The sequence below is a fragment of the Schistocerca nitens genome, chromosome 8 (assembly GCF_023898315.1).
Source record: "Schistocerca nitens isolate TAMUIC-IGC-003100 chromosome 8, iqSchNite1.1, whole genome shotgun sequence".
Lineage (NCBI taxonomy): Eukaryota > Metazoa > Arthropoda > Insecta > Orthoptera > Acrididae > Schistocerca > Schistocerca nitens.
Window position 1 is genome coordinate 158514672 of NC_064621.1, and position 14066 is coordinate 158528737.

The 14066-nt window shown below is 45.3% G+C and overlaps 1 protein-coding gene and 1 non-coding gene across 2 annotated transcripts in view; both read left to right on the forward strand.

Annotated features, from left to right (window-relative positions):
* LOC126199459 (uncharacterized) overlaps nucleotides 1–14066 on the forward strand; it is a 1573541-nt gene that overhangs the window by 993355 nt on the left and 566120 nt on the right. The window lies entirely within an intron of this gene.
* Nucleotides 12333–12407, forward strand: Trnas-cga (transfer RNA serine (anticodon CGA)). The gene has a single exon. It is a non-coding gene; the product is annotated as a tRNA-Ser (tRNA).

A 14066-nucleotide genomic window follows, 5' to 3' on the forward strand; every position in this document is an offset into this window, starting at 1 on the left:
AAGAAGATTCTGTGATATGCAGAAAAAGTTTCCAACCGATTTCTCGTACACAAACAGCAGTTGACTGGCGTTGCTTGGTGAAACGTTGTTGTGATGCCTCGTGTAAGGAGGAGAAATGCGGACCATCACGTTTCCGACGTTTATAAAGGTCGGATTGTAGCCTATCGCAATTGCGGTTTATCGTATCGCGACATAGCTGCTCGCTTTGTTCGAGATCCAATGACTGTTAGCAGATATGGAATCGGTGGGTTCAGGAGGGTAATACGGAACGCCGTGCTGGACCCCAACAGCCTCGTATCACTAGCAGTCGAGATGACAGGCATCTTATTCGCATGGCTGTGACGGATCGTGCAGCCACGTCTCGATCCCTGAGTCAACAGATAGGGACGTTTGCAAGACAACAACCATCTGCACGAACAGCTCGAAGACGTTTGCAGCAGAATGGACTATCAGCTCGGAGACCATGGCTGCGGTTACCCTTGACGGTGCATCACAGACAGGAGCGCCTGCGATGGTGTACTCATCGGCAAATCTTGGTGCGCGAATGGCAAAACGTCATTTTTCGGATGAACCCAGGTTCTGTTTACAGCATCATGATGGTCGCATCCGTGTTTGGCGACATCGCGGTGAACGCACATTGGAAGCGTGTATTCGTTATCACCATAGTGGCGTATCACCCGGCGTGATGGTATGGGGTGCCATTGGTTACACGTCTCGGTCACCTCTTGTTCGCATTGACAGCACTTTGAACAGTGGACGTTACATTTCAGATGTGTTACGACCTGTGCCTCTACCCTTCATTCAGACCCTGTGAAACCCTACATTTCAGCAGGATAATGCATGACCGTATGTTGCAGGTCCTGTACGGGCCTTTCTGGATACAGAAAATGTTCGATTGCTGCCCTGGCCACCACATTCTCCAGATCTCTCACCAATTGAAAACGTCTGGTCAATGATGGCCGAGCAACTGACTCGTCACAGTACACCAGTCACTACTCTTGATGAACTGTGGTATCGTGTTGAAGCTGCATGGGCAGCTGTACCTGTACACGCCATCCAAGCTCTGTTTGACTCAATGCCCAGGCGTATCAAGGCCGTTATTACGGCCAGAGGTTGTTGTTCTGGGTACTGATTTCTCACGATATAGCCGGCCGCTGTGGTCTAGCGGTTCTAGGCGCTCAGTCCGGAACCGGGCGACTGCTACGGTCGCAGGTTTGAATCCTGTCCCGGGCATGGATGTGTGTGATGTCCTTAGGTTAGTTAGGTTTAAGTAGTTTTAAGTTCTAGGGGACTGATGACCACAGATGTTAAGTCCCATAGTGCTCAGAGCCAATCTCACGATATATGTACCCAAATTGCGTGAAAATGTAATCACATGTCAGTTCTAATATAATATATTTGTCGAATGAATACCCGTTTATCATCTGCATTTCTTCTTGGTGTAGCAATTTTAATGGCCAGTAATGTATCAGAAGTGCTATGCCCGTGTTACGACACAGAAACAGAGGACAACAGCAGCGCTCCAAGTGGCGTGGCAGTGAACTTTGAATATGAGAAATATGGCGCGAAAATTCATATTATTGCTTTTTGAGATACGGGTACTAGACGATAACATTTTTCATTTGCGTTTTATGGGCGGGTCTGATAATCAGGCGGTAAAGTACAGTTATTTGTAAAACCCAACACACTATTGCAATTTCGACAGTGTGGGTGTTGTGAAGTGGAAATTACGTTCCTAATTACGATCCACTAGTGCATATTGCAGTCTTTGAATTGCAGCATAAATATATTGCTCGTATTCTGCTTAATTTTTGCTCCCATTCGTAATAATGTGTGGGGTAGATGATTCCATGTTTGTTTTTGTTTATTATAAAATAGAAACTGGTTTCGTCACATGGTATTCTGTGTGCTCATGTCTGTTTATTACTGCTTACGAATCCGTCTGTGAATTGCTCGATCTAAATGCACTGTAAGTATATTGCTCGTATTCTATGTTATTTTTGTTACTATCTGTTTTTCGTGCTTTAGCATTTAATGGAGGCCACCGAAAATTGGTTGGTTGGTTGATACAGGGGGAAGGGATCATACAGCGAGGTCATCGGTCCCATCGGATTAGGGAAGGAAGTCGGCCGTGCCCTTTACAGCAACCATTCCGGCATTTACGTCAAGCGATTTAGGGAAATCACGGAAAGCCTAAATCATGATGGCTGGACGCGTCGTTCTCCCGAATGCGAGTCCAGTTCAAATGGTTCAAATGGCTCTGAGCTCTATGGGACTTAACTTCTGAGGTCATCAGTCCCTTAGAACTTAGAACTACTTAAACCTAACTAACCTAAGGACATCACACACATCCATGCCCGAGGCAGGATTCGAACCTGCGACCGTAACAGCAGCGCGGTTCCTGACTGAAGCGCCTATGGTCTAATCTTTAGCATTTTCAGGAAAGAATGTTCCATCACCAACACTACAAAGCATAGGGCCCATTTATCTACATCTGGATCCACACTGTGCGGGACACTGGGAAACGCATGGCACTCAGTGACAAGAGCCAACGCCGTTCAAAGCAGTATTACATACTCATTCCGTGGCAAGATATGACGATGTTGAAGGCCAATACTGTCAAGACCTACTAACATGGAGTTCTCCGTCAAATGCGGAAAGAACGGAACGGATGGAAACAAAAATAACGTAGAATACGAGCAATATACTTACAGTGCATTTAGATCGAGCAGTTCACACTCAGATTCGTAAGCAATAACAGATACACACAAGTCAGCAGAACAGCACGCAACGGAAGCAGCTTTTGTTTTGCATGAAACAAAAACAGATTTAATAATTTAAACCACGCAATAGTACGGATGCGAGAAGAACGCAATCAGAATACCAGTTACATATTTACAACGCAACTGAAAGAGTGCAATCCACACACAGGAAATCGTAATAAGAAGCACAAAGGGATGGAAGGAAATTCTGTTAACTATGAAACGAAAACAGGCATGGAAGACTAAAATCCTGCCAATAAGAAAGCGAAATGATGGGCTGATAAACTTACAGCTGTCCAAGTGGCGTGATAGCGAACCAGTGGCGTGTTACCAGACGTCCCTCTATGACTTTCACCACCTAGCCGGCGTCGACTACTAAACGTTAAAAGTCGCCGTCAATAGGAACAGTTCGCGTCGAATGCCCTCTGTGTCAGATTCCTGCCACCCTAAGGGATCACAGAGCTGTGACACAGTAATTGTCGGACGATGTACCACACAAGCGGCTCGTAGTAAAATTGCGTGCTTGTGGAATATCGTCTCAGTTATGTGACTGGATTAGCGATTTCCTGTCAGAGACATCACAGTTCGTAGTAATTGACGGAAAGTCACCGAGAAAAACAGAAGTGATTTCAGGCGTTCCCGAAGGTAGTGTTATAGGCCGTTTGCTGTTCCTTATCTATATAAACGCTTTGGGAGACAATCTGAGCAGCCGTCTTCGGTTGTTTGCAGATGACGCTGTCGTTTATCGACTAGTAAAGTCATCAGAAAAAAATGGTTCAAATGGCTCTGAGCACAATGGGACTTAACATCTGTGGTCATCAGTCCCCTAGAACTTAGAACTACTTAAACCTAACTAACCTAAGGACATCACAAACATCCATACCCGAGGCAGGATTCGAACCTGCGACCGTAGCAGTCGCGCGGTTCCGGACTGAGCGCCTAGAACCGCGAGACCACCGCGGCCGGCTAAGTCATCAGAAGATCAAAACAAACTGCAAAACGATTTAGAAAGAATATCTGAATGGTGTGGAAAGTGGCAGTTGACCCTAAATAACGAAAAGTGTGAGGTCATCCTCTTGAGTGCTAAAAGGAACTCGTTAAACTTCGGTTACACGATAAATCAGTCTAATCTAAAAGTCTAAATTCAACTAAATACCTAGGTATTACAATTTTGAAGCACTTAAATTGTAAAGAACACGTAGAAAATGTTGTGGAGAAGGCTAACCAAAGGCTGCGTTTCATTGGCAGAACACTTAGAAAATGTAACAGACCTACTGACGAGACTGCCTACGCTACGCTTGTCCGTCCTCTTTTAGAATACTGCTGCGCGGTGTGGGATCCTTACCAGGTAGGACTGACGGAGTACATCGAAAAAGTTCAAAGAAAGGCAGAGCGTGTTGCATTATCGCGAAATATGGGAGAGAGTGTCACAGAAATGATACAGGATTTGGGCTGGAAATCAATAAAGGAAAGGCGGTTTTCGTTGCCACGGAATCTTCTCACGAAATTCCAATCACCAACTTTCTCCTCCGAATGCGAAAAAAATTTGGTGACACCGACCTACATAGGGCGGAACGATCACCACGATAAAATAAGGGAAATCAGAGCTCGTACGGAAAGATATAGGTGTCCATTCTTTCCGCGCGCTATACAAGAGTGGAATAATAGAGAATTGTGAAGGTGATTCGATGAACCCTCTGCCAGGCACTTAAATGTGATTCGCAGAGTATCCATGTAGATGTAGATGTTGTGTTGTCTGTATGAGCGAATGGTTAATCGGTTAGTAACAGTAATTGTACTCATACTTATATGCAGTATCCAGTTTGGGACACGATCACAAAATTGTTTACTAAATGTATAGAATGAAATTTTCCTTTTACTCATTGCGATGTATTACAACAGTCTTAATTTAATCTCATATTCCTTGCTACACATCTTTACCACATTTGAAAATGACTGGCTCTGTAATGCGCCTTCACGATTCCATGTTACTTCGGCGTCACAATTTACACCACAGTAACTGATCAGTACGAGTCGCGCAAACCTCTGGAAGACAAACAATAAAACATTCCTCTCCCCACCCCTCATATCAACTCAACTCCGCTACTTACACCTCTACTCCTGAGGTAAGCGGCAGACACTACTGAGCTCACTGAAATCGCCTGTGTTAATTAAAATTAAGTTCATTTTAGAGTATTACTTCCTCTTTAAGTACAGGGTGATTCAAAAAGAATACCACAACTTTAAAAATGTGTATTTAATGAAAGAAACATAATATAACCTTCTGTTATACATCATTACAAAGAGTATTTAAAAAGGTTTTTTTTCACTCAAAAACAAGTTCAGAGATGTTCAATATGGCCCCCTCCAGACACTCGAGCAATATCAACCCGATACTCCAACTCGTTCCACACTCTCTGTAGCATATCAGGCGTAACAGTTTGGATAGCTGCTGTTATTTCTCGTTTCAAATCATCAATGGTGGCTGGGAGAGGTGGCCGAAACACCATATCCTTAACATACCCCCATAAGAAAAAAATCGCAGGGGGTAAGATCAGGGCTTCTTGGAGGCCAGTGATGAAGTGCTCTGTCACGGGCTGCCTGCGGCCGATCCATCGCCTCGGGTAGTTGACGTTCAGGTAGTTACGGATAAGGTTTCATAACTAACCTTTTTCGTAGGACTCTCCATACAGTTGATTGTGGAATTTGCAGCTCTCTGCTAGCTCTGCGAGTCGATTTTCCTGGGCTGCGAACAAATGCTTGCTGGATGCGTGCTACATTTTCATCACTCGTTCTCGGCCGTCCAGAACTTTTCCCTTTGCACAAACACCCATTCTCTGTAAACTGTTTATACCAACGTTTAATACACCACCTATCAGGAGGTTTAACACCATACTTCGTTCGAAATGCACGCTGAACAACTGTCGTCGATTCACTTCTGCCGTACTCAATAACACAAAAAGCTTTCTGTTGAGCGGTCGCCATCATAGCATCAACTGACGCTGACGCCTAGTCAACAGCGCCTCAAGCGAACAAATGTACAACTAAATGAAACTTTATAGCTCCCTTAATTCGCCGACAGATAGTGCTTAGCTCTGCCTTTTTTCGTTGCAGAGTTTTAAATTCCTAAAGTTGTGGTATTCTTTTTGAATCACCCTGTATTTTTATTTTTTACTCAGCAGGAAAACTGCACTCCTGAGTACATCTCAACATTAGTTGACGTTTTTTGAATTCGAGTGTTAACTACGCTCTGGATTTTATTGACGGCCGGAGTGGCGGTGCGGTTATAGGCGCTACAGTCTGGAGCCGAGCGACCGCTACGGTCGCAGGTTCGAATCCTGCCTCGGGCATGGATCTGTGTGATGTCCTTAGGTTAGTTAGGTTTAATTAGTTCTAAGTTCTAGGCGACTGATGACCTCAGAAGTTAAGCCGCATAGTGCTCAGAGCCATTTTGGATTTTATTATGAAATACAGCTGAGAACCGCGGGGGTGCCCGAATACTTTACTAGAACCGCATGCGGTCCGCGGGCTGCAGTTTGACGACCGCTGCTCTAAACCGTCCTGTTCAATGCGAACAAGTTTTCTCTGTTCCGAGATCACTGAGACAGTGACTCTTTTTCACAGCCTGTCTTCAGCCTGGAATTTCACGGACTGGAGTAGAATTGTCTTCACTGGTGAGTCCCGCTTCGAATTGAGCCGCGATGACCAGCCATGCTCTACGTGGAGACACCCCGGATAGCGGCCCGACAGACAGGAGTGATGCTCCGGGGTGCCATTTCATTTCATAGCAGGAATTTTTTGGTTGTCATGCGCAGCACCCTTACAGCACAACGGAATGTCGACGACATTCTACTCCCCGTTTTGTTGCTCTTCATGGCAAGCCATCCTGGATCTACACTGAAGCGCCAAAGAATGTGTTATATTCATGCGTATTCAAATACAGAGATATGTATCAGGCAGAATACGGCACTGCGGTCTGCAACGCCTATATGAGACAACAAGTGTCTGACGCACTTGTTAGATCGGTTACTGATGTTACAATGGCAGGTTATCAAGATTTAAGTGAGTCTGAACGTGGTGTTACAGTCGGCGCACGAGCGATGGGACACAGCATCTACGAGGTAGCGAATACGACCGTTTCACGAGTGTACCGTGAATATGAGGAATCCGGTAAAACATCAACTCTCCGACTTTGCTGCGGGCGGAAAAAGATCCTGCAAGAACAGGGCCAACGACGATTGAAGAGAATCGTTCACCGTGACGGAAGTGTAACCCTTCCGCAAATTGCTGCGCATTTCATTGCTGCGCCATCAACAAGTGTCAGCGTGCGAACCATTCACCGAAAAATCATCGATATGGGCTTTAGCAGCCGAAGGCCCACTCGTGTACCATTGATGACTGCCCGGCACAAAGCTTTACGCCAGTCAACACCGACATCGGACTGTTGATGACTGGAAACATGTTGCCTGGTCGGACGAGTCTCGCTTCAAATCGTATCGAGCGGATGGACGTGCAGGGTATGGACACAACCTCATGAATCCACAGGCCTCGCATATCAGTAGGGTACTGTTGAAGCTGGTGGAGGCTCTGTAATGTTACGGGTCGTGTGCAGTTGGGATGATATGGGACCCCTCATGCGTCTCGATACAACTCTGACAGGTGACACGTACGTAAGCATCCTGTATGATCACCTGCATCCATTCATGTCCATTGTGCATTCCGACGGACTCGGGCAATTCCAGTAGGCCCCACTCGTCCAGGATTGCTACAAAGTGACTCTAGGAACAGTCTTCTCAGTTTAAACACTTCCGCTGGGCAGCAAACCCCAACATGAACATTATTGAGCATATCTGAAATGCCTCGCAAGGCGCTGTTCAGAAGAGATCTCCATCCCGTCGTACTTTTACGGATTTATGGACAGCCCTGCCCGTTTCATTGTGCCAGTTCCCTCCAGTACTACTTCAGACGTTAGTCGAGTACATGCACGTTGTGCTGCGGCACTTCCGCGTGCCCGTGGGGACCCTACACGATATTAGGCAGTTATACCAGTTCTTTGGCTCTTCATTGTACATTCCAGCAGGATAATGACCGCCGACACACTGCGGAAGTTTCTACTCTTAGTCGTCATGTTTGCAAACTCTGCTTTGGCCGGCAAGGTCGCCGGATCTCTCCCCAATTGAGAAGGTTTGTTGCGTTGTGGGCAGTACCTCCACCCAACGTGGGATTTTGCCGATCTAACGCGCCAGTTGGAAAGAATTTGGCACAGTATCCCTCTGGAGGACATCCAATCAGTGCCAATCATATTAACTGCTTTCATAAGAGACAGAGGTGGACAAGCACGTTATTGACTTGATCAATTTGAGAAGCTCGTTCTCTTGAATAAATCATCTAATTTTTCTGAAATTGTAATCGTTTGTTTGCCTGTGCATGTAAAACACATCTGCCGATTTACCTCTCATTCGGATAATTCCGTGTTTTTTCTTTGTATTGGTGTATATTTCAGATTTTTTGATAGTTTTACGTGGTTGAGAATTTTGTATAATTGAAAAGTTTTGAATTATGTTGTTTTTAAAATCTTTGTCACAATCAAACTCGTCAGTACACATGATATTACGTCTCACATTTCCACTCATCATAATGACCCCAAAAAAAGTAAGCCATGCGGTTGCAGCCACGGTCACCTACAGAAGATTTGCATGATGTCAGCAACTTAGATTATGTATAAATGTCAGTTACAACGAATGAATGCAAATAAGTTCACATTTGACATAAAGGTCAAGAAATAATGTAAATTTGTTTCTCAGTGATAGTTTTGTCAGTTACAAAGTACTTCTGTGCTACGTTTTGTAAAATAAATCTGTTTGAAATTTCATAAGTTATTATTAGAAGTAAATACGTATTCGGATTCCCTTGAATATTTGTGACACGAATACTGGAACTTTATCGTCTTGTACTACGAAAATCATTGCAAGTAACACTGAATACTCGGTATGAGGTACATGTCTACAGTTAGAATAATCCAATACGGTACATCATCTCAAAAGATTTGAACAAAATATGTATTAATTATTATTTCAAGTATCGTTACGTAATAATTATTCTAAGATGAAAGTTAAGAGATGACGAAAAGCATATAAAAATAAATAATATTAGAAATATTCTGTATGGCGTTCTTTGCTAATCAGGTGTGTCGTATACTGCAATAGTTGACTCCGTATCTGTTGCATTACAGGATCGGTCCTGTGTAGTAGTTTTCACATTGTGAATGGTCTGAAATCACCTACAAATTTAATTACGTATTTTTTCTTTTATACTGCATATTCCAAATAAAAAAATTCATTATTTGCAATGGTTGCTGGCTGACTGGTTTTGGTGATGTTTGCAGGTTGCGTCTATGTGATCTGGACTTCTCGTCTCTGCGTCCTACACCACGGCACTACAATGGTTGGTCGGTTAATTTGGAGGAGGGGACCAAACAGCGAGGTCCTAGGTCCCATCGGATTAGGGAAGAATGGGGAAGAAACCGGCCGTGCCCTTTCAAAGGAACCATGCCGGCATTTGCCTGAAGCGATTTAGGGAAATCACGGCAAACCTAAATAATAATGGCCAGACGCGGGTTTGAACCGTCGTCCTCCCGAATGCGAGTCCAGTGTACTAACCACTGCGCCACCTCGCTCGGTGCGCTACAATGTCAGCTATCTACACAAAGTGAGAATCGCTGTCGAATATCTGATAAGTCGTGCAGTGTCGTCCATTTAGAGACGCGCGCGGCCTGGTACTTTCGCCCCAAGCGGTCCTCGCTCCCCCAGCCCTCACACACACACACACACACACACACGCACACGCACACACACACCTCCGGCAGCCACATTTTGACGTGCTCGCTATTACAGGAGGATTCGGCTTACCCCAGCTCCCAGCCTCCCCCCTCCCGCCCCCTCCAGCAGATAGGCCGCGCACGCAAATTGCTGCTGCTCGTCCCTCGCCCGCTCCACGGAGTGCAGAACACACAGTAATCGATTTGAGCCCCGCTCTAGGGATCGGATGCGCCCCGCTATCACGGGAGGACGGGCGGCGCGACGGCCTGAAACACGCGCCGGCACCAGCTAGCCCTGCCGTCAATCGTGAACACACTGCGCACACCCGGCACCGAGCTGGACGACACAGGGGACTTCGTTTCGTTCCGCTCACTCTGCCCTTCTTCCTCGCTCGTAATGGAACAGTCCGTAGCGAACAACTTACAGTCTATAACGTCGCAGTCTGGCTAACTAGCGGTAGAGCTGTGTATATTGACGTTATATAAAAAATCTATTTGGGCTCCGCTGAAATCCCGATCAGATCAAGCAATTACGTGCTCCCCGGCCTATTTAAACACCGCTACCCGTAGGGATATATCAGTTCCTATTCCGGTATTAGTCATAGCTTCAGTACATACACAACACCAATATCCCCACTAAAGTTTTTCAGTTCGTAACAGAGCCATAATTTGTTAATGCAGCAATGAGTACTTATGCACGCCGCGTTCCTTGCACAATCAGTGCCGTCGCTCAGATAATTATTTACTGAGTACACAATATTGAATCGATTGAAAGAAGATATTAACGCAGTAGTAACACTGAATACTGGTTTATTTCATTATTTTCACATCCTAACATTGCCGTAAGGAAGTAGCTTTTCCTATCTGGGTGGAATTAATGACGTATACTTCAGTCCAAGATATTATGTAAGTTCCAGAGTCCATTAACTGATTTTATGAAAGTTAATTCTTTTCTCACAGTTCGGTTTCAAAGTTTAGTATCTGTATCGGTCCATCATTAATAGTATCTAACTTTGGGTAATGTCCAGTCTTTTATTGAAAATATTCAACTTAAGACAATTTCAAAGCTTTCACTATCTGGATTCCAAGTGATATACTATTTGAAGTTACTGATTTACTTCTTACAAGTTCAGTGAGACGTTGTAGATCGCAAATCTTTAGCGTTCAAAAAGCAATCTCGTCGCGCCCACGTATACGAGCACATGCTCAGGTACGACTTGCTCCGGCAAACTCTCACAGCACAGTGACAGTGCATGGCTCTTTCTTAGGTATTACGCACATTTCTCAAAGAGTACTCATAATGAGTATTCTTTGAGATCGTTCGTACTGCTCCGTGATTTCTAATTACGGTACTTGGCGATCTACTATGATTTAGAAACTTCCTGGCAGATTAAAACTGTGTGCCGGACCGAGACTCGAACACGGGACCTTTGCCTCTACCAACTGAGCTACCCAAGCACGACTCACGCCCCGTCCTCACAGCTTTACTTCTGCCAGTACCTCGTCTTCTACCTTCCAAACTTTACAGAAGCTCTCCTGCGAAGCATGCAGAACTAGCACTCCTGAAAGAAAGGATGTTGCGGAGACACGGCTTAGCCACAGCCTAGGGGATGTTTCGAGAATGAGATTTTCGCTCTGCAGCCGGTTGTGCGCTGATATGAAACTGTGGTGTCACTGCCAGACACCACACTTGCTAGGTGGTAGCTTAAATCGGCCGCGGTCCATTAGTACATGTCGGACCCGCGTGTCGCCACTGTGTGATCGCAGACCGAGCGCCACCACACGGCAGGTCTCGAGAGACGTACGAGAACTCGCCCCAGTTGTACGGCGACGTTGCTAGCGACTATACGGACGAAGCCATTTCTCTCATTTGCCGAGAGACAGTTAGAATAGCCTTCAGCTAGGTTAATGGCTACGACTTAGCAAGGCGCCTTTAGCCTTAAATAGCTTGTATATAAAGAGTCACTTGTATCGCCACAATCTCCAGATGTCTCATCAAGAACGATGTATACAAGGATGTATTAAAAGTTAAGTATATTCCAAAGATACGTATTTTCTTTCTCACATTCATTAAGTCTCCTGTTTCAAACCTCACTCCATCCGTCGTGAGTTAGCGCGTGCATCTTGGCCGCCTCTTTCAATTAGTGTGCGCAGTGTTGGCAAGTCTGCCGACACTACAGAAACTTCCTGGCAGATTAAAACTGTGTGCCGGACCGAGACTCGAACTCGGGACCTTTGCCTTTCGTGGGCAAGTGCTCTACCAACTGAGCTACCCAAGCACGACTCACGCCCCGTCCTCACAGCTTTACTTCTGCCAGTACCTCGTCTCCTACCTTCCTAACTTTACAGAAGCACTCCTGCGAACCTTGCAGAACTAGCACTCCTGAAAGAAAGGATATTGCGGAGACATGGCTTAGCCACAGCCCGGGGGACCTTTCCAGAATGAGATTTTCACTCTGCAGCGGGTTGTGCGCTGATATGAAACTTCCTGGCAGATTAAAACTGTGTGCCGGACCGAGACTCGAACTCGGGACCTTTGCCTTTCGCGGGCAAGTGCTCTACCAACTGAGCTACCCAAGCACGACTCACGCCCCGTCCTCACAGCTTTACTTCTGCCAGTACCTCGTCGCCTACCTTCCAAACTTTACAGAATCTCTCCTGCGAAGCTTGCAGAACTAGCACTCCTGAAAGAAAGGATATTGCGGAGACGAGGTACTGGCAGTAGTAAAGCTGTGAGGACGGGGCGTGAGTCGTGCTTGGGTAGCTCAGTTGGTAGAGCGCTTGCCCGCGAAAGGCAAAGGTCCCGAGTTCGAGTCTCGGTCCGGCATACAGTTTTAATCTGCCAGGAAGTTTCATATCGGCGCACACTCCGCTGCAGAGTGAAAATATCATTCTGGAAACATCCCCCAGGTTGTGGCTAAGCCATGTCTCCGCAATATCCTTTCTTTCAGGAGTGCTAGTTCTGCAAGGTTCGCAGGAGAGCTTCTGTAAAGTTTGGAAGCTAGGAGACGAGGTACTGGCAGAAGTAAAGCTGTGAGGACGGGGCGTAAGTCGTGCTTGGGTAGCTCAGTTGGTAGAGCACTTGCCCGCGAAAGGCAAAGGTCCCGAGTTCGAGTCTTGGTCCGGCACACAGTTTTAATCTGCCAGGAAGTTTCATATCAGCGCACACTCCGCTGCAGAGTGAAAATCTTATTCTGGATACTATGATTTTATTTTGAACCAATGGGATTCTATCTTTTTTATTTCTTTCTTTTTCAAAACACTGAGCTACTCAGTACTGAATTTCTTTTCTATCTACTCAACCAACATTATTCTAAAAGGTACTTTATTTTTTTTCTTTTTTTTTCATTTATGAAATTTGGAACTTGATTTTTGGGACATTTGGGCTTTGGGGACTACTTTTATATTCTTCATTTTTCGTCCAAAGAAAGCGGCGTTACAAGCCCTATGTTGGAAAACTTTTTTGGGGGTCAGGAATTTACAATGTTTCCCGGGTAGAGTAGGTTAGTTACTATAATTGCATTTGTTGATCCAAAACAATGCACGTAAGGGCGGAATTTTGCAGTCAACAAAAAAGCAACAAGTATTACAACAGAAAACACAGTTTTCCCCTAAGTTTCACTACTTGTAACATATCACTTCGTGGCAGTCCATACGTGTTAGCCCTTTTCGATGATCACCTAAGCCAGTTTCTGCCCGCTGGGATAGGAGTAAGAGCATTTTTGTTAGCCCCGAGATGGTGGGCTGGTCTTTCCGTAATCCTCCTAAATAGTGATCAGAGTCGCCTGGGCCGATTTTAAAGGGGAATACGAGGGTGATTTGGTAAGTCTGGTAAAAAAGCAAGAAAAATATTTGTTTCGTAAACAGCTCACCTCACTTCTCTACATCGTCTACTTTGGAGTAAATGGGTTTGGTCTAGTAATCGTCCAGCTTTTTCGTCCCATTAAAAAAAATAGGTTCCATCAAACTCTGCGAAATACTCGTTGACTGCAACTATCACTTCATAATTTGATGAAAATTTCTTCGCAGCAAGCTGAAGTTTCATTTTAGGGAACGGGAAGAAGTCACTTAAGACTAAGTATAGTGAGTAGGGAGGATGAGGAACCAATTCAAAGCTTAGTTCATGCACATTTGTCATTGTTATCGCTGATGTTTGAGATCGTGCGTTATCCCTATGAAAGAGCGGATTTTTGTATGTCAGCATCGTTTTTCATCCGACGCAGGTTTCAGACGATTCAACAATGAAACATTGTAGGCTCTAGTTACGGTTCCGCCTTTTTCCAGTAATCTATTAGGGTTATTCCTTGGGAATCCCCAAAAAACAGTGACCATCACCTTACCAGCCTTTATCGGTGCACTTTCTCCAGTCGTTGTTTTTTGTTTCGACTGCTAATTAGCCGAGAGGTCTAAGGCGCTGCAGTCATGGACTGTGCGGCTGGTCCCGGCGGCGGTTCGAGTCCTCCCACGGGCATGGCTGTGGGTGTTTG